The 24,186-nt window shown below is 35.7% G+C and overlaps 1 long non-coding RNA gene and 1 pseudogene across 2 annotated transcripts in view; both read left to right on the top strand.

The window, feature by feature from the left end:
* Positions 1–24,186, top strand: part of LOC141495000 (uncharacterized) — a 297,108-nt gene that overhangs the window by 34,258 nt on the left and 238,664 nt on the right. The gene's annotated exons all lie outside the window — the stretch shown is intronic.
* On the top strand, positions 5,520–9,414 carry LOC141495089 (ras-related protein Rab-32 pseudogene; annotated as a pseudogene).

Below are 24,186 nucleotides of genomic sequence, written 5' to 3'. Positions count from 1 at the left end.
AAATCTTAAAACCATTTCAAAAGCTGTTCAAGAAAGATTAGTATTGAGAATAGGATTCCTGAGTGTAAATTTGTCATTCTGTCTACGCTAACATCTTTTAACAATAGAAAAGGTCTTTGAGATCATGTAGTACTATAATCTCATTTTATAGGTGAGGAAACCAAGGCCTAAAATGGTGGACAAAGTCCCCACAGCTTTCAAGGTTACAGCTTATTATAATTACAGCTCATTATTGCCTCACAAACTAGTATTTGAACATTTCAAATTGCATTCCTATATGCATCTAAAAATCTTCACATGCAAAAGAAAACCAAAACAAACAAAATGTACCTCTTCTTGTAAAACAAAATTTATAATGCCTAAGTCAAAATATTATTGGGAGATCTAAGTTATATGCCTATATTATTTTGTAAATGTTAAATCACTATATATGTCAACAATTATTATTCTTTTACTTAAATGCTCTTAAATCTAATTAGACCCTAGCCATTTGGTGTCATCATGAAAAAAATCAGCTTTCAAGATAATTAATATAATTAGGCTTGTGCTGTTTGGGGAAAAATATTCATGTGTGAAGTAGAGGATATTATTTCATATAAGCCCAGACATATAGATTCTAGTTATATCATTTTTTGATAGTGAAGTTAAATGAAGGTCCAAGCTTCCAAAGCCATGTTTCTCCCATTGCTAATTTACCTAAAGCACTCCAAGGATAATTTGCAATTGTAAATTTCCTGTTATCAATTAATTTACAGTTCACAAGTAACCATCTGATTATCACTTAACAAAGCTTCATGGGCACTGTAATTACTCTGAAAGTAATTATCATGTAATTGTGCATAATTATTTGTACCTTATTAAGTGTTCACATGATTAAAATATTTCTGCCCAAAAATTATCTGTGGTTCTCAAGATTGTGAAAAACAGAGAATCCTGTCCCTTTTTTTCTTCTCTATGTAAAGGAATGTTAGTGGGTTGACTTTGTCATATTTCAAAAAAAAAAAAGGATGTGTTGGGAAGGAAAGGAGAAATTTGGATTTCATTAATAGAATTCCCTGTACATGAAATGAGGTTGAGATAATAGCTTCAACTTTCAGCATGGATGAATACTTCCCCTGTAGTAGCTATAACAAAAAATATTACCCTATTAAGGGTATATACTATGAATGTCATCAAGGGCAATGTACTTTGAGTTTTCAATACCACTAATGGGAAGTTTAATTTGATTTTTTTCTCCCTTCTTTGCATTCTCTGTTTAAAAAAAAAACAGTATTCTTTTATCCAATGTAGATTTTGAGTAATACCCAAACCATCACTTAAAAATTGTGATAAGTACATAGTTACTCATTCCCTTCAGAGCACTTTTCAGAATGTATGTTCTAAATTCCTTCACCTGGAAAAATTCCATGTATGAATAGTGAGTTCAAATCATTTTTAAAGAATGAGATATTATTTTGTCTTTATAAAATCACACCTTCTTCTTGGACATACCAATAGGATCACAAGTTCTAGGTGCAGGCTATCTTTGAGGTCATCTAAGTCTATTTCTTTATTACCAAAAAAACCTAAAGCATAGAAGAATAAAATGACCTCAGTTTTGAAATTGTTTTTTGACTTTTCATTAGGCTCTACTTTTGTGTGTGTGTGTGTGTGTGTATGTGTGTGTATGTGTATGTATCTGTGTATGTGTGTGTATGTGTGTGCTTGTGTGTGTGATGTGGGGGGTAGTGGGGTTCAATGATTGCCCAAGGTCACATAGCTAGTAAATAATAATTTGAACTCAGGTCCTCTAGACTCCATGGCCTATGCTCTATCCACTACACCACCTAGCTGCCCCCCCTAAAATGGCTTTCCCAATACAAGACAGATAGTGTGGTGGAAACAGTATTGTAACCGAGGTTCTCTAGTTCTAAATCTTCTTCATTTTTTCCCATAATGGCTGGGGAATGAGGGTGGAAGGGTATAGCCTGAAAATCAATCCTAGATAGTCTGTTGGGGGAGTGGTGGTAGTGCTTGCTGGGTTGGTTGGTTGGTTTTGCTTCTGGTTTTTATTGATCACATTTATCCTTTAATATTATGCTACAAAATTTAAATAGATTAAAGGATGCAATTATCAAGATATTTAACAAAACTCTTAGCCTTAATTACCTGCTAAAATACAAGTCTAAAGATATTTTCTTAAAATTGGTGCAACTTTATGTTCCAGACTGTGTAATTGTTAGAAAAGATGTTGTGGTTCAGTGTGATTCTCCACAATATCCTTTTTGCTCAACATGCATTCTTGTTGCTTGTGGTGGGCCTGTCCTTGGTGACAGCATCTTCTTAGCAACCTTCTGTTTGTGGTTGTAGAGGAAATTTATCTTGAATTGAAAAATGCTATGCCATTGTGATTGACAGAGTCTATGAGGCAATCAAGGTCACATCTAGAATGAATGAGTTACGTGATGATGAACATTGACAGATAAATCATGCATCAAATATTGCCCAACCATCTGGTTACTACTCATGATGAGTCTGGACTTCTTACATTTCACATCTTACTAAATGGCCTACATGGAAAACACAGTGGTTTATTTTTATCTTATCTCTAAAATATACTGTTTATCTGCTGACACAAAAATGCTTGAAATTAAACCTATAAAATTGAAAACAGAATGCTTCCAAAATCGTGACCTTCAAAAGCTGGCCCACTATATTTATTATATGCTCTACTCTATTTGGGGGCATTTTTCTACCCATATTTCAAACTGTTTCCCCATCACTTATGTGACTGGCATGATTCTTGGAAGATGGATACAGAACCACAAGATGACCCTCAAGGATTGATGTGTTTTGAGCTGAGAAGCAATCATGATTAAAAAACAAAACAAAGCCAAAGACAGCAAGGAAAATAAAAACTAGCGCTGATAATCGAGGCTTCTGTCAGACATGAAGATTCAATGGAGATGAAATTCAGAGAATTTTTGATGCTAGGTCAACGGATTTCAGGTGCCATCTGTACCAAGTCCCTTATTTTCTACATGAGGGAACTGAAACTCAAGGATTTTCAAAGAATTGTGCAAGGTCACACAAGCAGTGTCAAAGTCAATTTTTCAACCCAGATATTTTGCCATCATATCTAGTTGCCTACTATGCCTAACTCCAAAGAGTTAAAGTGTTCCCCTCAAGAAGCTTACATTCCATAGAGGTATTCAAAGCTCAGCTTCTATAAACAATTCAATATAAGTAGATATATAGATATTAATATATGATGATCCATTTTTAAAGCTATTTTTGAGGGGAAAAGAAATGCATGGTGTAGGTTTCTCCTAATTTATAACTCATATAACATTCAATTACATTGTTCTTCCATCTAGGGAAGCACTCATCTTTTTCTTAACACTAGTATTCATTCGCTGATGCTATATGGCTATGAACCAGGGGATGCCACAATCCCCAGAGAATAAAAATTGTGGTTGGTAAAACAAAGGACAATGGAGAGATGGATGAAGGGGTATGAATAATAGGATGAAGCATATTGTCAGTAATGAATTGCATATAAGAAATGATTTAAAAAGATGGTTTTGTTAGACCTTTATTTCAAGACCTCCCCAGATGTAAAAGACTATTTATATGTTACTTGAAGTCTTAGGGAGGAAAAAAACTTATCTCTAGTCACACATCCAGGTTATAATACAGAAAAGATTTTAGCTTTGGTCTTCCAGACCCTATGACTTCCTCATATACTTGTTTAATTTTCAAATTTAAATTTTTCTACTGATTTCGTGGCCTCATATATTGTAATCTGAACATCATATCATGTGTGTGGGTGTATTTGTGTGTGTATATAATTATAGTTCAGTTGTTTTACTCATGTCTAACTTTTCATGACCCCATGTGGGGGTTTCTTGGCAGATTCTAGGATGGTTTACCATTTCTTCCTCTGATTCATTTAATAAATGAGGAAATAGATGCAAACAGGTTTGTTCAAGGTCACAAAGCTAGTAAATATCTGAGGCCAGGTTTGACCTCAGGAGCCAAGTATTCCTAATTCCAGGACCCGTAAAAGTTGTCACCTCAGAAAAGGAGGAGGAATATCCATATGAGGAGAGGGAGAGGTAAGAAATGGAGAACTGGAAGGGTCCTTAGAAGCCACTAAGAACAATTCTCTCATTTTACAAAATTCAAGCTAATGGTTTAACTGTTTTGCCCAGGGATATATACTTAATATTTTAGATACGATTCTAACCAGGTTTTCCTGAATGCAAAGCTAGTATTCTATATATGGAACCAAAGAGTAGCTTTAACTTATGTGCCACAAATGTTGAAGAACCTTAGAGGACACCTTTAATTCGTTGGCTAAATTGCTTTACAGACATTTTAAAGGAGACAGTGGATCTCAAGAACATATGAGGAGGAGGCAGGGCTATGTTTTCATGATGATGATAATGATGATTATGATGATGTTTATCCTTCATTCTTGAAGAAGACCATGACATCAGGGGAGGTGGTGCCATAACAGGCACTGAATTGGATCTGAGAGAAGGGCTGTTGTGCTAAGGCACAGCCTCACTTTCTTCTCCAGAGCCTGTGGGTCTAGTGACCAGATATTCATCAGAACTAGAGATGACTCTGGATGTGAGGCAATCAGAGTTAAGTGACTTGCGCAAGGTCACACAGCAAGTAAGTGTCAATTGAATTTGAACTCTGGTCCTCCAGACTCCAAGGCCAGCACTCTATCCATTGTACCACCTAGCATATATATTGTTATATTGAGCAATTAAAGAAAGAAGCCATATTGAGATCATAGTATGAAAACAGGTAAGCACAGTGCTAGGTATATTCTCAGTACCTGAAGACTTATTGAATTGAATCACAGAATAAAACTGTGGGGAGAGCTGAAATTATGAGATTGAAGATATTAAATCTGGAAAGGACCTAAACAATGATCCAGTCTGAACACATTTTATAGAAGAGAACAAAGTTCATGGAAATCAAATGATATATTTGCCAATTTAGTGGAAAACTAGTATCTGTGAAATGAGGATTTGCTGAGCCCTTTTCAGGACTGCTCATCCACTATTGATGTTCATCTATCAACCATCCCTCACATGTAGCTACAAGAAATTGGAGCATGTGCACTGGTCACACCCCAATCAAAGGACCTTGACAGACGTTCCAAATCAAAAAGGTAAATGGCAGACTTCAAACTCATTGCTGAGTTAGGAGTTTAACTACCCCAGAAATCTGAAAACTTACCCTGGTGGAATGGGAGGATAAGCACAATTTGCTCCAAAGGTCATGAAGGCAGCTGAAGCTGGTTTGGTTAGATATTGAAGATGACAAGGTCATCCACTACATCCCAGATCATTGTCAGTCATCTTGACTCCTTTCTTGCCAATGGACTTAAATAACTCTGGAAGAAAGGTTGAGACTGATGACTTTGGTAACCCTAGTTCACTTAAATCTAATGCACACAGGTTAAAAATATTACCCATGATGTCATAGGTCCTCTTTTAAAACAAAGGATGAACAGCAACATGGCAGAGTTGGCACTAAAAACCATGGCCTGTGACTTCCAAACCAGTACTCTTCTCACTAGAATATTGTCTGTCTGATTTATTTTTTATATATAATCATAATATCCTGTAGTTTGATAAAAAACAGGATGGTCATAAGTAACAGTCGCTTATGGGTCAGCTAGCTTGCATTTATAGATAAAAGTTTTACACCATAGTTGATCTTTAGAAAACGTGTTCACTTGGTCAGGTGAATTGCATGCTTACATGTGCATGTGTGTGTCAGTGAGTCAGCTCATTACAGTCTAATATGCCTACTACAAAGAAAATTAGGCAAATTTTCTGATTACAAATATGTTGCTTTTTTTTTCTATTGGCAGAGCAAAGCAAAGCATAAACTCACAGAAGTCCATTTTAGATTTGAACTTTACTCTTTTCCCCCAATCTTCCACAATAGTAGAACACAGTTATCCATTGGTACTTAGTTCCAACAAATTTGTTTTAGCCATAGTGCATTTGGGGGAAATTAAGGTTACTTGCCAAAAGCTATCAGCTTTATATTATTAAATTAAAAATTGCCTGAGATTCTACCAACATTGGGTCATCGTATTTAGAACCAGAAAGTCCTTTAGGAGTTATCTCCTAGAGTTCTTAACCTGAAGTCCATGAACTGGATATTTAACTTTAAGGATATAATTTGTTTGTTCTTTCATGCTACATTTATGTTAAACATTTAAGAACATTCTGAGAAGGGACTTGTAAAACTAACCAGACAGAGGCCATTTCTCTCTCTCTCTCTCTCTCTCTCTCTCTCTCTCTCTCTCTCTCTCTCTGTCTCTCTCTCTCTCTCTCTCTCTTTCACACACACACACACACACACACACACACACACACATGCAGTCATGCAGTCATGTACATTTTTGAATCCTTGTTTAGTCCAATGAACTCATGTTGTAGATGATGAAGCAGAAGCGAATTGAAGAGACTTCTCCAAAGTCAAACAATTAGAGAAACACAGAATTGAAATCTGAATTGTGTTTGACTGACTCCAAAATGAATCTTTTCTGTGTGGGTTGAGGTAACAACCATCTATTGGGATTCTTTAAAATGTATTACATTTAAAACATATTACATAGTGTCTGTTTAAGTATGTAGTCAATCTTTCTGAGAGAATCTGGTGCCACCTTCCTTTTCCAAGAGTCTTACTTCATCATCTTTTCTTTAGGTTCAATCTTAAAAGGTTAGATGAAAAAACAAACCAAAAGCAAACAATCGCCACAAACAAACAAATCAAAAACTAATACTACATGAATGTATAGGATTATCAAACCATAGTTTTAGTATTGGAGGGAATCTTCGAGGTCATTCCTGAAATGTTCTCATTTTGCACATGAGGAGACTGATGCCTAGAAAGGTTAGATGCTTTCCCCAGGGTGATCTACTTGTAAAGTCAGGTTTGAAACCCAGTCCTTTCTGACTCCATGTTAGCTCTGTATCCACCGTTGAATGAGTTTTGTGATATACCTTATTAACTCCTGTGTAAATGGTAAGCATCTAAATTTCTTTATTTCTTCACATTAAATATGGGAATGCAAGTCCAGTAAAATGTCATCACTAAAATCAGGGACAGCTTTTTTGGCTTTATTTGTTTTTCTTTTCATTTTATTTTTTATTCCTCAGATCTTAGCACATAGAAGAGATTTAGTCAATTCCTGTTGAATTAAATTTAAAAGCTATTTCCTATTTTCCTTAGTAATAACTTATTTTTATGTAAATTTTTATGTGAATGGTAGTGACTTTTCCAAAGTCGCTTAATAAAAAGGAGACCTGGGATTCAAGTCCGGTAATTTTTTCCCCTCACTCTGTTCTGTATCCACTGGTCTATACTTTCTACATGAGTTATGGAAAGAGCTCTACTCAATGCATTATGGGGAAAAATACTGACTTTGAAATGATGAATTAATTAGAATATTGAATAGAGTTATCATGCCCATCTTCTCTCATCCCCAAATTGTCAATGGTGATTTACAGAATATTTTCCAAATAATTTTTTTTTTACTATCACTTTTCCTAATTACTAGCACCTTGAGATTAAATCTCTAGCCTAGGATCTGAGTTTCAGAGTCCATATATTTTGTTCAACTTCAATTGGCTGTGCTTAATGGCAGGCACTCTCTCTATTTTGAGTCATAAAGTGCATATTTCCTGGAGCTCAAAAATATTGAAAAACTGACTATAAAATGTCTGATAAGGAAAGAGCTATCTATGTACACACGGTTAAAACATGAAATTCTTGGTTCTAATTTATGCCAAGCTCTAAAGAAAAAAAAATTAATAACTTCTGGACAACTTAAATGAGGTTTTCTGTGATTAATATTGTACCATCTTTTAGTTTTGCTAGATTATTTGAAGATGGCATGAATGTTAATTCAGGAATCTTTCTTTCCCTTTTCCTCTCTTCTCTATTTACTGTGACTTAGCAGATCATCCCTAAGCAACTAATAACACAAACCCATTTTGACTACTGTTAATGGAAGGCAGTTTGGTTATATGATCATAGATTTAGAGTGATAAAGCACTCCAAAGTTCATTGGGTACACTTCTTTCATTTTACAAGAATACATAATTAATACCAGGAAAAGTAACAGAGGTATCTGAATCACTTTCAGTTAGTCAAGTTAGTTTTCAAGGAAGAATTTAAACCCAGGACTTCTGAACTACATGTTGAGTACTTTATTTAGTATATGTTGTTGGGTTTTTATTTTTTATTTAGTATATTTACTTATATTTAGTGATTCATAGTTATATTGTTTATATTTATGTTTTATATATATATATATATATATATATATATATATATATGTTGTTATTTATATTTAGTATATGTTTTCCTTTGGGGGGGCATTTTTGCAAGGCAATGGGGTTAAGTAACTTGACCAAGATCACACAGTTAAGTATGTATTAAATGTCTGAGGTCAGATTTGAATTCAGATTCTCTTGCCTCCAGGGCTCTAGACTTCTCAGGGCTCCCAAGAATCTACCAATCCAGAAAACTAGTTGAATAGGAAAATATTAAAATGAGAAAATGACAAACTATACCAGGGAAGTTCAAAGAAATGAAGAAGACATTTTCCTATGAAAGAAAATGAGCTGGACTCGAGTCAGGTGGTCTGTAAGGTTTTAGAGTGGGAGTAGAAAATTGCAGAGCCTGGGAAGAAAGTCTTCACTGCTTGGTGCACCGGGCGCTCTCGCCTGCCCCGGGAACCAGTGGGGCCTGGCCGGCACCCCTGCCCAGGGGTGGCGGCAGACACCCAGGTGCCCAAGACCCAGAAGCATCTCTTCCAAGTGCTGGTCATCGGCGAACTTGGGATGGGCCAGACTAGCATCATCAAGAGACACGTGCACCAGCTCTTTTCTCAGCACTACCGGGCGCCCATGGGCCCTTAAAATCCTCAACTGGGACAGCAAGACTCTGGTCCGGCGACAGCTCTGGGATATTGCAGGTCAAGAACGGTTTGATAACATGGCAAGAGTGTACTACAAAGAAGCCATGGGTGCCCTTGTGATCTTTGATATCTCAAGAGGGTCTCCTTTGTGGGCAATCCTCGAATGGAAAAATGATTTGGACACTAAGGTGCAACTCCCAAATGGCATCCCAGTGCCCACAGTTCTCCTAGCCAATAGATGTGATCAGAACAAGTACAGTGGCCATAGCTCTCTCAAATAGACCAGTTCTGCAAAGAAAATAGCTTTATGGGATGGTTTGAAACATCTGCAAAGGAAAATATCAACAGAGATGAAGCAGTTTAATTCTTGGTAGAGAATATTCTTACAAACCAGAAAAAGTTTCCTAATGAAGATGACGAGGACAAAATAAAACTGGGCCAGGACACTGAGGGCAGAGAGTAAATCCTAGCACTGTTAATGCTTCCCCTACTATTTTATTTTTGGTATAAACAGACCATTGACTTTATACATATCAAGACTTAAACTGAGACTAAATTCCAGATGAACCGCTGTATTGAGACTTTTCATATGGGTTGTTCTTTAAAATAGTGGTATCTCTGGGTGTCTGAACTGCTTCATGGGAAGTGGAACATATTTCAACAATATGTTCAAAACTTGTCTTGTTCTTTAAATGATGTCAAAATGTTAATTTTTTTATATTCCTTTTCAAAAAGTAAGCAGTCAGTTCTTATTTTGAAAGACTCCCAAGTTGAATTATTTTATTAAGATTCCTACCTCAGAGGAATACCTTATAGTCCTGGCTTTGCTACAGTTTTTATGTATAATTTTTTTTCCTGAAGAATATTGTGGTAGTTTATCCCATTGATTTAGGCATTATAATTACCATTAGTCACAGAAGGGGTCTTTTCCCTTATATGACAGTGTTGGATTTTAACAATATATATTCAAAAGTTTTGTATTCTATATTAAACGTTAAGATCTATAATTTCAAAAAAAAGTAAGAAAGACAATGAGCTGAAAACTGCCAATGAAACAAGATCACAGATTCTTTGGCTTTCTCAGTAAACTTATGAACAACACAAAATAGAAACAGAAATATTAAAAAAAAACTAAAATAAAGTTGAAAATGAATTTTGGACCTCTCAAAGGAGAACTTAGTAAGACAATGGAAACAAAAGCATTTTTTGAAAATATGATAGAATCTTTTAAAAACATTTAAGTCCAGGGGGAGGCTAGGTGGCAGTGGATAGAGCACCAACCCTGGAGTCACGAGTACCTGAGTTCAAATCTGGCCTCAGACACTTAATAGTTACCTAGCTGTGTGGCCTTGGGCAAGCCACTTAACACCATTGCCTTGCAAAATCCTGAAGAAAAAAAACAAAAACACATAAGTCCTGAAAACAATGACAGTCATTGAATTTAAAAATAGATATTCAGAAGATAAAATAGCAAACATAATCAAACATAAGGAAGAACTTATAAATTCCATAATAGTCAAAATGATTTATCCTTAGTAATTTATTTAGGGAAGTAATTGGAATATCATAGATATCCACCCCAAATAAAAGGAAAAACATAGTCCCGAAAGTTTCAAAAGCCGAGAAGAAATTATTGATTGATAGAATGCACGCATTGTTGACAATGATTCCCTGAACTACAATCATCAAAGAACATGGTAATTAAATCTCCACATTTCAATACTAAACAATAAATGTTATAATCAGTTAGATAAAAGGCATTAGCTGTCAAGGACAATATATTGTAATATCCTAGAACGACTTAGATAAGAAAACTTAAAGCACATTGTTATATACTTTCAGGTCTCTCTCTCTCTCTCTCTCTCTCTCTCTCTCTCTCTCTCTATATATATATATATATATATATATATGTATATATACATATATATAATATGTGTGTGTGCATAAATATAATATGTATATATAAATATGTTAACTTTAAGGGAATGCAAAAAGTATTTATAAAAGAGAAAGAGTATTTGTCATGAAAACACCCAAAATGGGAGAAGAAAGAATAAATAAAAGGTAGTAAAATATAATTTGCAATACAAATATAAACAGTGAAATAGGCTGAATCTTATTACTATGGCTAGATAAAAAAATTTGATATTAAAAGCACCATTTCTTAAGTTAGGAGCACATAAAGAAGAGAAATCATCAAGGAACTAAAATCTGAATATATATTTAAGGTAAAGGGAAAAAAACAAAGATTGAAATAACAACCCAGGGACTAAAAACAAATATTACTGCCTAAGTAAATCTTTTGTTTCCTTATATAACTTTGGAGGAGGCGTGGGAATAATGTGAAAATGTTCTCAGAAGAGGTTGAGATACGGGACATCAGTGCCTGGAAGGAGTTGGTTCTGAACTCCTTCAAAATTCAACCAAATAGAAAAAGGACAGTGTTACATTCAGATCCTTGGTCTGATGAGTGATATATTACTTAATAGTGTAATAACTTTGAAGGAATGATATTTGGGGTTGGGGGATCAGTAGACAGGTAAAATTTTAGGTAAAGGATCAACAGAAAATCTCATGACTGGTCAATGAATAACAGGATTCTCATAATGAATATTGTTAAATTGGACAGGGCACCACAGGTGACTTAATCTATTCTGAAAAATATACATGTTTTTCAAAGACTATCTTATCTCATGGGAAAGGGTTTGAGTTTTCAAAAAATATCTGGTAGACAATAAGGAGATATAAATCCAATACTCTGTTTGAACAATGGAAATAAAGTAGGCATAATGTTGGATGATCTCCCACAATCTGAGAAATGATATGACCATTTCTGTAGCACATTTGCTTCTCTCATTAATTGAGACCTCAGGGGGTTGGGTTCTTTAGAAAAAGTCCCCTCAAGGGTCAAGACCCACATGTTCAAAAATATTTTTAGCACATTGTTTTGTAGTGAGTAAAGAATTAGAAACTGAGAGGATGCCCTTCAAATGGAATATGACTGAACAAACTGTGGTATATAGATGTGATGGAGTAACATTGTTCTGTAAGAAATTATGAGTAGGAGGACATCAGGAAAAACCTAGAAAGACTTATATGAACTGATGCTGATTGAGCAAAAGCAGAACACTGTACACATTAACAGGAACATTGCATGTTAATCAACTATAATAGACTTAACTTTCCTCAGTAGTGCAGTAATCAAAGACAATTCTAAAGGACTTGGTTGATCCAGACAAATACCATCCATAGTCTAAATGCAGAGCAAAGCCATTTTTATGGCTTGTTTTATGTTTTATGTTACTCCCTCTCATGTTCCCCCCCCCTTTTGTTCTGATTCTTCTTTTACAACGTGCCTAATTTGAAAATATATTTAACGTAGTTATACATTTATAACCTATATCAGATTGCTCGCTGACTAGGGAAGTGGGGTGAGGGAGGGAATAGAAGGAGAGAGACAAAAATGTGAAACTCAGAATCTTGCACAAAATGAATGTTGAAAACCTGTCTTTGATTGTAATTGTAAAAATAAACAAATTTATGTTTTTAGAAAAGAAAATAAAAAGCCTCCTCAAAACAAAGACAGAAAAATGAGGAAAGGAATGTGTTTATTTTTTGACTGCACTAACAAATGGATGATATAAAACATTAATAAATAGCTATGTCCTCTTGAAGCTATGCCATGTACTTTTTTTTTAGAAAAAAGAAATAACATGTCAGTGTAGAGATCATGAATATGTTCTCTAATGTAAAAGAGAAGAAATATTACAAGAGCAATTTAATAAATTGTTACTTCATAAAAGAAGATAATACAAATAAACATGATTTAAATTTAAAGGATGAGTTGTAATGGGAAGTTTAGCCATAGAGATATCTCTTATCAGATTTTGAAAGAAATAAAGAAATGAGAGAATAATAATTTAACTCAAAAAAATCTTGGGATATGGAAGATAAATGGGGGGAGGAAGACAAAGGAGGACACTGGGATCAAATTAGTGTAAGCAAAGCTAATTGCAGGGGCCAAATGCTGACTGAAAAGAGGATAGGGGGAAATCAATACAAAAGAATTAACAGAAAATAAACCAGAATCCTGTCTGCATTTGTCAGAAAGTTGGCTCCACCAGCCTTCCTACAATGCATTATCCTCAAAAGATAAATGCCTATTAAGAATCAAATGCATACTCTCAAATCCTTCACTTGGAAGGACTTGAGAGGAAATTTAGTCCAACTACCAATACAGAAATTCATTGAACATCATCCACTCTCTGAATTATGCCAGGGAAATTGTTCCTTGATAAAACAGTTCCTGCTCTTGTTGGATATGTTTAATATAATAATAATAATGCCACTTTCATTTGTATGAAACTGTTTATCTTAGAAAGCAATTCTTCATTTGATAGGGCACCTAAAACTCTCCACAACTTTTTGGAATAAGTCATGTATTATCCACAATGTAGCAAACCAAAAACTTATGTGTCAAACAAGACTACAATTAAAGTGTTCTGAATTCCACCTGAAATTTCCCCAATTTGATGCTCTGATCTTTGTTCTCTCTCTCTCTCTCTCTCTCTCTCTCTCCCCCTTCCTCTCTCTCTTTTCTTTTCCTAGAATTACAATGGAAGACTAAAAAAATGTTATTTTCATGTAAAATGTTTTAAAGAAAGTATGGTAATGATGTGTAGGGTTATTTACTATGGATATGGAATATTGCAAATGCTATCAAAACCTTGAATTGTATGTTGTCATAATCTTAAAGAAGGATTAAGTTTTCCAAGAGAAATAAATCAAGAAATTGTTATAATATTTCTGAAAAATGTGAACAGTAAGTTTAAAAAGGGGGAAAAGCCATCCAATATTCAAATGAAAACCTCAAAGGAAAAATGTTTTTAGAAATGAATTTGGGGATTAAACATGTTTGCAGAGTGGATAGTGATTTGAGAAGGGATCATTGTAGAAATTCTAGTTAGGAACTTTCTCGGAAAAAAATCAGCCAAATCTTCATGATGTATACTAATGAATGTATGCAGACAGTAAGTCAAAAAAATCCAAGTGAACTTAAAACATGCAAAAGGCTGAGTTCAAACTTTAGTTCTTGTTTATGGTTAGAAAGGAACAATATTTTTTGATGAAGGAAATAGAAATTATTAATCAAGTCAGTGAGTTTTAGGGACCTATAGTATGAAAACTCATGATATTTTATGAGGAAAGGTTAAGTTCAGATGAAAAGTCTATTAGTATAATTAGTTAAAAACTTATAGAATTATAATTCAATAAAATACATGACACATGGTTGGAAAAGATATTCTAATATCAACTGAAATCAATATATTAGAAAGTTCTTATGTAAAGGAATATGTGGTATCCTTGGTGAAAAGATTGATCATATCATGTGTTTCCACCAACAGATTACAAATGGGCCACTTAAATGAAAAAAGGGGACTAAACAGGCAAAGCTATTTAGGAGAACAATTCCAAGCATAGGCAACATCCTAAGCAAAGGCAAAGTAAGATTCATTGTCAGAGGAATTTCCAACTTAATAGAAATAATAAAGTAGATTGATGGTGGTTACATGAGATGATGTTAGAAAATAATCAAGATCATAAATGTTGAATTGGGAGTGACCTCAGAGATCATTTCATCCAACCTCCACACTTTACCAACCAGGAAACTAAGAACAAGAGAAGTTGCCTCTCCATAAGTCAAATAAATGACATGTTCTATGTTCTAATTTTCTTGTAAAATATCTCTTTATAATTTAGGTCACAGATTTATTTTGACCATATCATGGTGAATGCTGTGAAATATTGGTCCATGCCCAGTTTTAGGTACATTGCTTTCTAGTTTTGCCAACAATTTTTACCCAAATAGTACATTCTTATTCCAAAATCAGGTCTTTATAGTATTATGTAACAGCAATATTGTTTTAAGAATGAAGATACTTTGTCTATTACAATAGCCAAAATAACTATAAAGGACATATGAAGAAAGATGCTATCTGGATCCAGAGAAAGAAATGATAAGTAAAAGTCTGAATAAAATAGTTTTAAACACACATCAATAATCAATCTATCTATCTATCTATCTATCTATCCATCTATCTATCTTTCTTTCTATCTATCTATCTTTCTAGCTAGTTACCTATACCTATCAGTGTGTAATGGTAGCCATATCTAGTATGAAGAGGGAAGAAGGGAAGAAAAAAAAAGACACTTACATGATAATTTTGTTGTATATGTGAAAGAAATAGCAAATTATGCACTGTAGATTTTCAGTTTCATGAAAAACTATCTTTTTATTTTAATGTTTATTATTTTATTCCATAAAATAAAAATGAAATTTAATAAAGAAGTTGTGCAAAGTTACAGATGTATTAAGGAATACACTAGATTTTTGAAACTGGAAGATGTCATTGATATTCTCAAATAGAGACAAGTTTCCTCCCCACCCAAAATCTCCAAGAAGTATAGAAACAAAAAACAGGAGATAGAATGAAATATTTATGAATGAGATGGAAGGAAAAATGTTTTTAGACAAATAGAAAGTAGTGATAAAGGAGAGATGAAAAGTATGACTAGGATCTACTTATAGCTTTCTTTGATTATTCAGTGATTTTTTTCAGTCATATTATACCACATTTGGAGTATTCTTTTCAATGATATTGGAGTGGTTTGTCATTTCCTTCTCCAGCTAATTTTACATATGAGGAAACTGAGGCAAACAGGGTTAAATGAGTGACCCAATATTTGAGGAAGGATTTGAAGTCAACCTCCAGGGTTAGAACTCTATCCACTGTACCAACTACATTTTTTCCTTTTATTTCCTTAATAATTCAGAATTTAAATAATCGTAGGGGATAATAGGTCGTGTTATTCTCTGTTCTCAAATAGGACCATAACATCAGGGAGGTGATGTGACATGTGAGCGAATTGGGTTTGAATGAGGGAGGGCTGGGAAAACTCTTTGGTCTCTGGAGCCACCTTCTTGCAGTGGCAAGATACAGATCAGGACAAGTGGAGATAGCCTTGGATGCTAGGGCACACCTTGGACTTGTTAAGCCTAAGGTCTTTAATAAATCTCAGTTTGCCTGAAGCAACACCCATTCAGTGAATAAGGATAGATAAAGATGGCAGAAATGTACAGTGGATAGAGAATTGGGCCAGGAACCAGGGGAATGTGAGATCAAACTCACCTCAGATGTTTGCTAGTTGCATGACCCTGAGCAACTCACTTAACCTTTACCTGCCTAAGTTTCCTCAATTCTAAAATAAGAATGATAAGGAATCAGAGATCACTTATCTCCCAAGGGTGTTTTGAGGAGCAAATGAGATAATATTGCTAAATTCCTTATCATATCTCACACATATTCAGTGCCTGGTTCCCCACATGCTAACATCTCCATTCTTCCATAAAGTGGGCTAAGGGAATGGTGAAATGGTTTGGTATTTAAAACAGTTTTTATGGGGGTTGAAAGAATAGATAAGGGCTAAATGTAAAGATTGTTGAATAGCTTATAAAGGTGTACATAAGGTTTTTACAATCCCCTCATTTTACATCAGTAGCTGTTTTCTAGGGAAGTCAAGCTATTTGCCTATAGTCACATAAGTAGCAAGTAGCTAAAATGGGATTTGAATATGAGTGGTCTGAATAGTTTTTGTAATGAATGAAATTAGTTTGGTTATTTCAAAAATTTAGACTGATCATACACCTTCAAGAATTCCCTTAATTTTACAGATGAAGAAACTGAATCTCAGACTAGTTGAGAGACTCATTCATTGTCACACAGGTAGAAAATAAGAGCCCAGATTTCAACTTAAATCTTTTGACTCTCAATCTCATTGTATTATTTATGTTTGTAATGGGCAAAATTTAGATTCAGCACAGATTCATATAGTGAAAGCGAAGAGACCTATAAATGAGTCTATAATGTTCCAGGGATATTCTGAACTGAGGATAGAGAATAGCAAAAGACAGCCCTGATTTCAAGGATCTCAAACTCTATTGGAGGAGACAATATGAAAATAAAAAGCAGGATAAATTGAAGATAATCAATGAAAGAAAGGTAAACAGATCAAGAATATGAAAAGAGCAAAGGGATGGAGCTTGGAGACAATGTTAACAGTAGAGACAATGAGTAGCTTAGAGTGTGAGAGATGATAAAAGGTGGATCTTTAGGACACTAGTTTGGCAGGATGTCAGTGACTTCACCTGCCTTACTCACAAAGAACTTTCTTCATCAGTGCTCTCTTTCACCTTGAGTTTTTCTAATGTCTAAAAATAAGTGAGAAGTTTTTATGAGTGCTTTAAGAATAGATAACAGAGATTACATGGGATGAACTTTTAAACTTTAACTTGATAGCCTATTACCCTGCTGAGGGTGTCCTTAGGCTTGTATTCTGGGTGACTGTTCTCTTATTATACCTTTCCAACTGTCCTCAGAAGATGCCTGCACTGTTTTCTTTTCAAAATCAAAGTCACAACTGGCCCTGGAGTCAGGAGTACCTGGGTTCAAATCTGGTCTCAGACACTTAATAATTGCATAGCTGTGTGGCCTTGGGCAAGCCACTTAACCCCGTTTGCCTTGCAAAAAAAAAAAAAAAACCCTAAAAAACCAAAGCAAAAAAAAGAAATCAAAGTCACATGAGGAGCAGAGTATTTCTGCTGTGTGAATTGTGTAATCCCAGCCCACTTGCAGCTTGCCACCAGTAATGTCGGAGCACCATGGTAAGGCTGAAATCGTGAGCATAGACAACCACGCGGGCACGATTTTGTTAAGATTATCACTTGCCACAGACCATATGGAAAGTGTGAAGGAATATATGTCAAACAGGGATCTTGAGCAGATTCATTTTTACTTATTTCCCTGAGTATCATTCCTTTTATTCAACAGCATCTCATAGTAGCTGCTCTTGTGCTATATTGAACAAAGTCAGATTTGTTGTGGATTTTGTTGTCTTTACAGAAAAGGAAATTCTTAAGTTTCTATTAAATACTAGCTTTGTCTGTTAGATGAAAATGAGAATAATTGCAGGGAGGAGGAGAATTCAGGGACTGATGAAAATTCCAAATCCTCAGCATCTATACACAAATAACAACAGAAATAAAGGAAAAATACACAATATATGTATACTGACCATTGCTATGGGAATCTCTATCTGTTGAAGATCTATATCATTGCACATAGATGGCACAGAAGACAGTGTGCCATACTGGAGTTAAGAAGACCTGAGTTCAAATCCAGCCTCAGACATTAACTAGTTGTGTGATTCGATTCTGGTCATATTACTTAAACTTTATTTGCCTTAGTTTCCTTATCTGTAAACTGGAGATAATAATAGCACCTACCTTCCAGAGTTATTTTGAGTATCAATTGACATAATATTTGTTCATTGTTTATCACAATGCCTGGTACATACAAGTGCTATACAAATTATATGGATTGTTTATATCATTCTCTGGTGATTCCCATAATCCACCAGCACCTGAACACTTTACTTCATGAAGAATAATCTCAGGAATAAATTTGGCTGTTATACATCTTTACCTCTCAGCCTCACTTTCTAATTTATGTGATATGAAACTAGGGTCTTAAAGGAGTTACCAGATCCTTTCCAAGTTTAAACAGTTTAAAATTGTGTCCATAAGTTAAAAAAGGCTTGACAGGACTTGATCTTATCATGACTTAGTCCATTTATGTTGTTGCAAAAAAGTTTGACTAGTAGTCAAAACAAGAATAAATAGCAGCACAGAGGCAGTATTGTATAGTGACCAGAAGATTAAATTTGGAGTCAGAAGACCTGTGTGCAAATGACATTTTCTTCACTTGCTACCTTATATCCCATCCACATAAAAAGAATTATAATTATGCACATATATATATGCATATACAAGGTGTATATATATATATATATATGCATACAAACATGGAAATATTTATAAATAAGTATTTGTTATTCTATCCTTTGCCAAATGTGAGGTGTTTTTTTTTTTTATGACAGGGACTATTTGATTTTTGTGTTTATAAAACCAGTACTAGAAGGGTGCTTAATAAAATCCTCTTTATTCATGGACTCAGGGTTATTGTCTTGAAAAATTTACCTCCTTGGCTGTCAGTTTCCTCATCTGTTAAAAAAAAAAGAGAGAGCGAGAGATTGGACTTTTTAAACTATAATCCCCTTCTAGTCAATGATTCTAAATCTATACTCTACACAAAATAGATTTCCTTCTGATTATAACACAATAAGAAAGAAGCGTATAAGCCTAAGCACTGCTTCAGGGGTACCATTTTCTACTGCTCTCTCTTTTACATGAATTCCAATTATTCTCACCAAACACTTTTCCTACCTTTCATGATTTGGTATAGATTAATTTCCTCATATTACCAAAACTTAAGTCCCTTTTGTATGTTATGGCTCACTTATTCCCTCATAGAATGGCTAATTCAATCAGAACTGCTTCACCTCTTACCTATGAGCACCCTGCTGCTTCCTACTCTCACTGAACCAAAATGTCCTTACTGTGCAATTTATATGAATTATTTGTAGTATTTGTAGAGAAAGTGACAGCCATCCCATTTTAAAATATTTTATTTATTTATTTTTTCCAACTACATGCCATGGTAGATTTCAACAATCATTTTTTACAAGGTTTTAAGTTTTGCCTTTTTTTCCTTCCTCCCATCCCTGCCCCCCGACAAAGAACAATCTAATCATGCTAAACATAGATCCATATAAATCATGTTGTGAAAGAAGAATCAAATCAAAATGGGAAAAAAGAGAAAAACATAATACCTAAGACAACTTTTAAAAATTGAAGATAAGTAAGCTTTGGTCTTCATTTAAACTCCATAGTTCCTTCTCTGAATATGGATGGCATTTTCTATCACAAGTCTTTTGAATTGTCTTTGATTATTGTGCTATTGAAATGAACAAGTCCATCATAGCTGATCATCACCTATTATTTCTGTTAGTGTGTATAATAATTTTCTGGTACTGCTCAGTTCACTAAGCATAGTTCATTCAAGTCTTTCCAGGTCATTCTGAAGTCCCATCCCTCATGGTTTCTTATAGAATGATAGTTTTCCTTTTTTTCTTTTTTTTAAACTTTTTTATTTAATATTTATTCTCATTTTGTATAATTTTTTACATTAATAAAATATTCTTATTTAAGAGTAAATGAAATACCCCCTCCTGCCATAAATATAGACTTACTTGAGCGATAAAGGAGAGAAAAAAATTAAAATAAAAAAAATAATAGTAATAATTGTAGGTATGGCCAGGTGGTGCAATGGACAGAGCACCAGCCCTGGAGCCATGAGCACCCGAGCCCACATCTGGCCCTGTACAACCAAGAATCACCCAGCCGTGTGACATGCAAGCCACCCGAACCCCACTGCCCTGCAAAAACCAAAAAAAAAAGAAAGAAAAAGACCCAAAATAAAATAAAATAGTAATAATAGTGGGGGTGGCTGGATGCCGGACAGAGCATTGGCCCTTGAGCCAGGAGCACCTGGGTCCAAATCTGGCCTCAGACACCCTACGATCTCCCTGCTATGTGGCCCCAGGTGGGCCACCCAGCCCCATTTGCCCTGCACCCTCCAAAAAATAATAATAATAAAAAATGTGCTTGAGTCTTTGTTCCAACACCAACAACTCTGTTGTGGGTGGATCACATTCTTTATGGTAAGTCCATGGCAAAACCATATTTTTTCACCGTTGCCATTGCTGATCGCAACTCCCTCCTTTCGTATTTCTCCACTACCATATACTATATTTTCTCTCTCCTTTCACTCTGACTCAGCTGTGGGGTAGCTGAGTGCCACAGCAGACAGATCTCTGGCCCTGGGGCCAAGAGGCCCAGAGCCCCCATACCACCCCTTAGGCCCAGCATCTACCTGGCCTTATGGTCCCAGACAGGCCTTCCAATCCCAGTCCCTTGCAAGAAGTAAAAAAGAAAATGTGTTATATCTGACCGCTCTCCCTCCATGGTCCATCCTCTCCTCCATCACTCACCTCCCCCCCTTCACCCTGTCCCCTCCCCTTCTTACTCCAGATGTCTGTACCCCATTGAGTATATATGCTGTTTCCTCTCCTAGCCACTTCTGATGAAAGTGAAGTATCCCTCATTCCTCCTTGCCTTCCCCTCTTCCATATCATTGCAATAGCTCATTTTAATAAAGAAAAATCTTATTATATGAAATATCTTGGATTATTCCCCCTCTCCTTTTTCTTTCTCCCATTACATTTCCTTTTTTCTATTGATTCCATTTTTACACCATATTTTATCTTCAAATTCAGCTTTCTCCTGTGCTTCAACTATAAAATCTCGCTCTACCTGCTCTATTAACTGAGAAGGTTCATATGAGTATTATCAGTGTCATTTTTCTATGCAGGAATACATGCAGTTCATCCTCATTAAGTCCCTCCTATTTCCCCCCTCTCCTCCAATCTCCATGCTTCACCTGAGTCCTGTATCTGAAGATCAAACCTTCTGTTCAGCTCTGGCCATTCCAACAGGAACATTTGAAATCCCCCTGGTTCATTGGAAGTCCATCTTTTTTCCCTGAAAGAGGACATTCAGCCTTGCTGGGTAGTTCATTCTTGGCTGCATTCTAAGCTCTTTTGCCTTCCTGATATTTTATTCCAAGCGCTATGAGCTTCCAATGTAGTTGCTGCTAGGTCCTGTGTGATCCTGACTGCAGCTCCATGATATTTGAACTGTGTCCTTCTGATTGCTTGTAATATTTTCTCTTTGACTTGGAAGTTCTGGAACTTGGGTATAATATTCCTGGGGGTTGGTTTTTTGGGATCTCTTTCTTGGGGGGGATTGGTGGATTCTCTCCATTTCTATTTTGCCCTCTGCTTCTAGAATATCAGGGCAATTTTCCTGTAGTAATTCTTTGAAAATGATGTCAAGGCTCTTTCCTGATCATGACTTTCAGGTATTCCAATAATTTTTAAATTATCTTTCCTAAATCTGTTTTCCATATCAGTTGTTTTTTCAATGAGATATTTCATATTTTCTTCTAATTTTTCATGTTTTTCGTTTTGAAGTATTGATTCCTGATTTCTGGTAAATTCATCAATCCCCCTGAATTCTATTCTTTGTCTGAAGGATTTGTTCTCCTCAGAGTTTTCTTTATCTCTTTTTCCATCTGGCCAATTTTGCTTTTTAAAGCATTCTTCTCCTCAATAACTTTTTGAACTGTTTTATCCATTTGACCTAAGCTGTTTTTTTAGCATGCTATTTTCTTCAGCATTTTTCTGGATTTCCTTGACTAGGCTGGTGACTTCATTTTCATGTTTTTCCTGCATCTCTCTCTTCTTTCTTTTCCCAGTTTTTCTTCTAACTCCCTCATTTGATTTTCAAAGTCTTTTTTGAGCTCTGTCATAGCCTGAGCCCAATTTCTGTTTTTCTTGGAGTCTTTAGATGCAGGAACTTGTACTTCTTCATCTTCAGACAGAGTATTTTGATCCTTCTTGGGCTCATATGCAAAATATTTCTCAATGGTCTTTCTCTTTTTTCTCTGCTTGCTCATTTTCCCAGCCTAAGCCTGTTTTGGGGTGCTTCCTGAGCTTTTGGGACACTCCCACAAGGGTCTCAGTGTGTGAGGTTTTGTCCTCCCTCCTGGTCTGTGAATGACCATAAGTGCCCCCCCCCCCTGCCACAGGGTGGGTGGGGGGCCCTGTTGTTCTATGGTGGGCCTAGACTGAGATCATGATCTGAATGTGGTAAGAGCCCCAGAGTCCTGTTCCAGGGCAGAGCTCTGCAGTCTCTCTCTCTCTTCACTCCCCTCCCTAGGTTCAAAGGGCTCATGCCCTGGAGGCTCCTGCTTACTGGCTCCACCTGCTTCTGTTCCTGGATTTGGGCTGTGCTGGCCAAGCTGCTCCCTGTGTGCCCTGAGGGCTGGGCTTCACATGCTTGCTCTGGCAGAGGTCCCCTGCTGTTCCCCCACTTTGTGCCTGGTGCTCCCCGGGGGCATAGCTCAGGAGACTCCCCTGCTTCTGTAAGCCACCGCTCCCAGCACCCTGGGGCTGCCTCTGGGAAGCTGAAGTTCTTTCCCTCTTATGGGCCGCCCCTCCAACCCCAGGGAGCAGAGCCTTTCTGCTCTTTTTCAGGTTACCTTGAGTAGGAGAACTGCCTCACTGCATCCCTCTGTGGGTTCTGTCTCTCGAAAATTTAGTTAGAGTTCTTAGCTTGAGTTTTATGAGAGAGCGACTAAAACACAATCCTTTCTTGTCACCATCTTGGCTCCACCTCAGAATGATAGTTTTCTAACACATTCATGTACCACAATTTGTCCAGTCATTCCCCAATTGATGGGCATTCTTTCAATTTTCAATTCTTTTCCAGTATGAAAAAAGTTGCTAAAATATTTTTGTACTTGTAGGTCTTTCCCTTCTTTTTATGATCTCTTTGAGATACAGACCTAGTAGAGTTATTGCTAGAGCATAGGGTATGCACAGTTATATTACCCTTTGGCATAATTCCAAATTACTCTCCAAAAAGTTTGGATCAGTCCAAAACTCCACCAACAAACATTAGTGCCCTAGTTTTCCAAAATCCCACCCAACATTGATCATTTTTCTTTTTAGTCTTATTGGTCAATCTGATATAGTTGTTTTGATAGGCATTTCACTAACCAATAAAGATTTAAAGCATCAGCCATCCCTTTTACTGCTTATTAATAAACATATCTCACACCCAGTTTTTAACACAGTGTCTGTGTTATATAGGAAGCAGTTAATGTTGGGTGGCTTAACTTTATCACATCAAAAACATCTGATTTGGATTAGAGGTGTCTACTTCAGGAAAAACTTCAAAGAAGGAAAAATGGTGCAAGGAATCACTCCTAGTCCCTCAATAATAATTGCTAAAATAATCTAATTTTAAAAATAAAAAAATAAATAAATGTGCAAACTAAGGTGGAAGTTCAATAATATAATAAAATATTTGTCTAGCTTAAAAAAAAACACTTTTCTCCCACCAACCCTATAAGGTAGGTAGTAAATATCTCATACACATTTTACTGATAAAGAAGAGAGAATCCAAGAAGACCTGGATTTAAGTTATTCCTTTAACACCCACTAGCTGTGTGATCCTGGCAAGTCATCTGGATTCTTAATTCCCTAAGCAAGTTGCTAAGTCTAGAAGTTGTAGATCATAATTATATTAATTTCATTTTACTGGAGAAGCAACATTACAAAATTATATTAATGAAATGTAATTTAAAGAAATTTCAGGA

This window comes from Macrotis lagotis, chromosome 8 (assembly GCF_037893015.1).
Source record: "Macrotis lagotis isolate mMagLag1 chromosome 8, bilby.v1.9.chrom.fasta, whole genome shotgun sequence".
NCBI classification, from domain to species: domain Eukaryota; kingdom Metazoa; phylum Chordata; class Mammalia; order Peramelemorphia; family Peramelidae; genus Macrotis; species Macrotis lagotis.
This window is presented reverse-complemented; position numbering and strand designations above follow the sequence as displayed.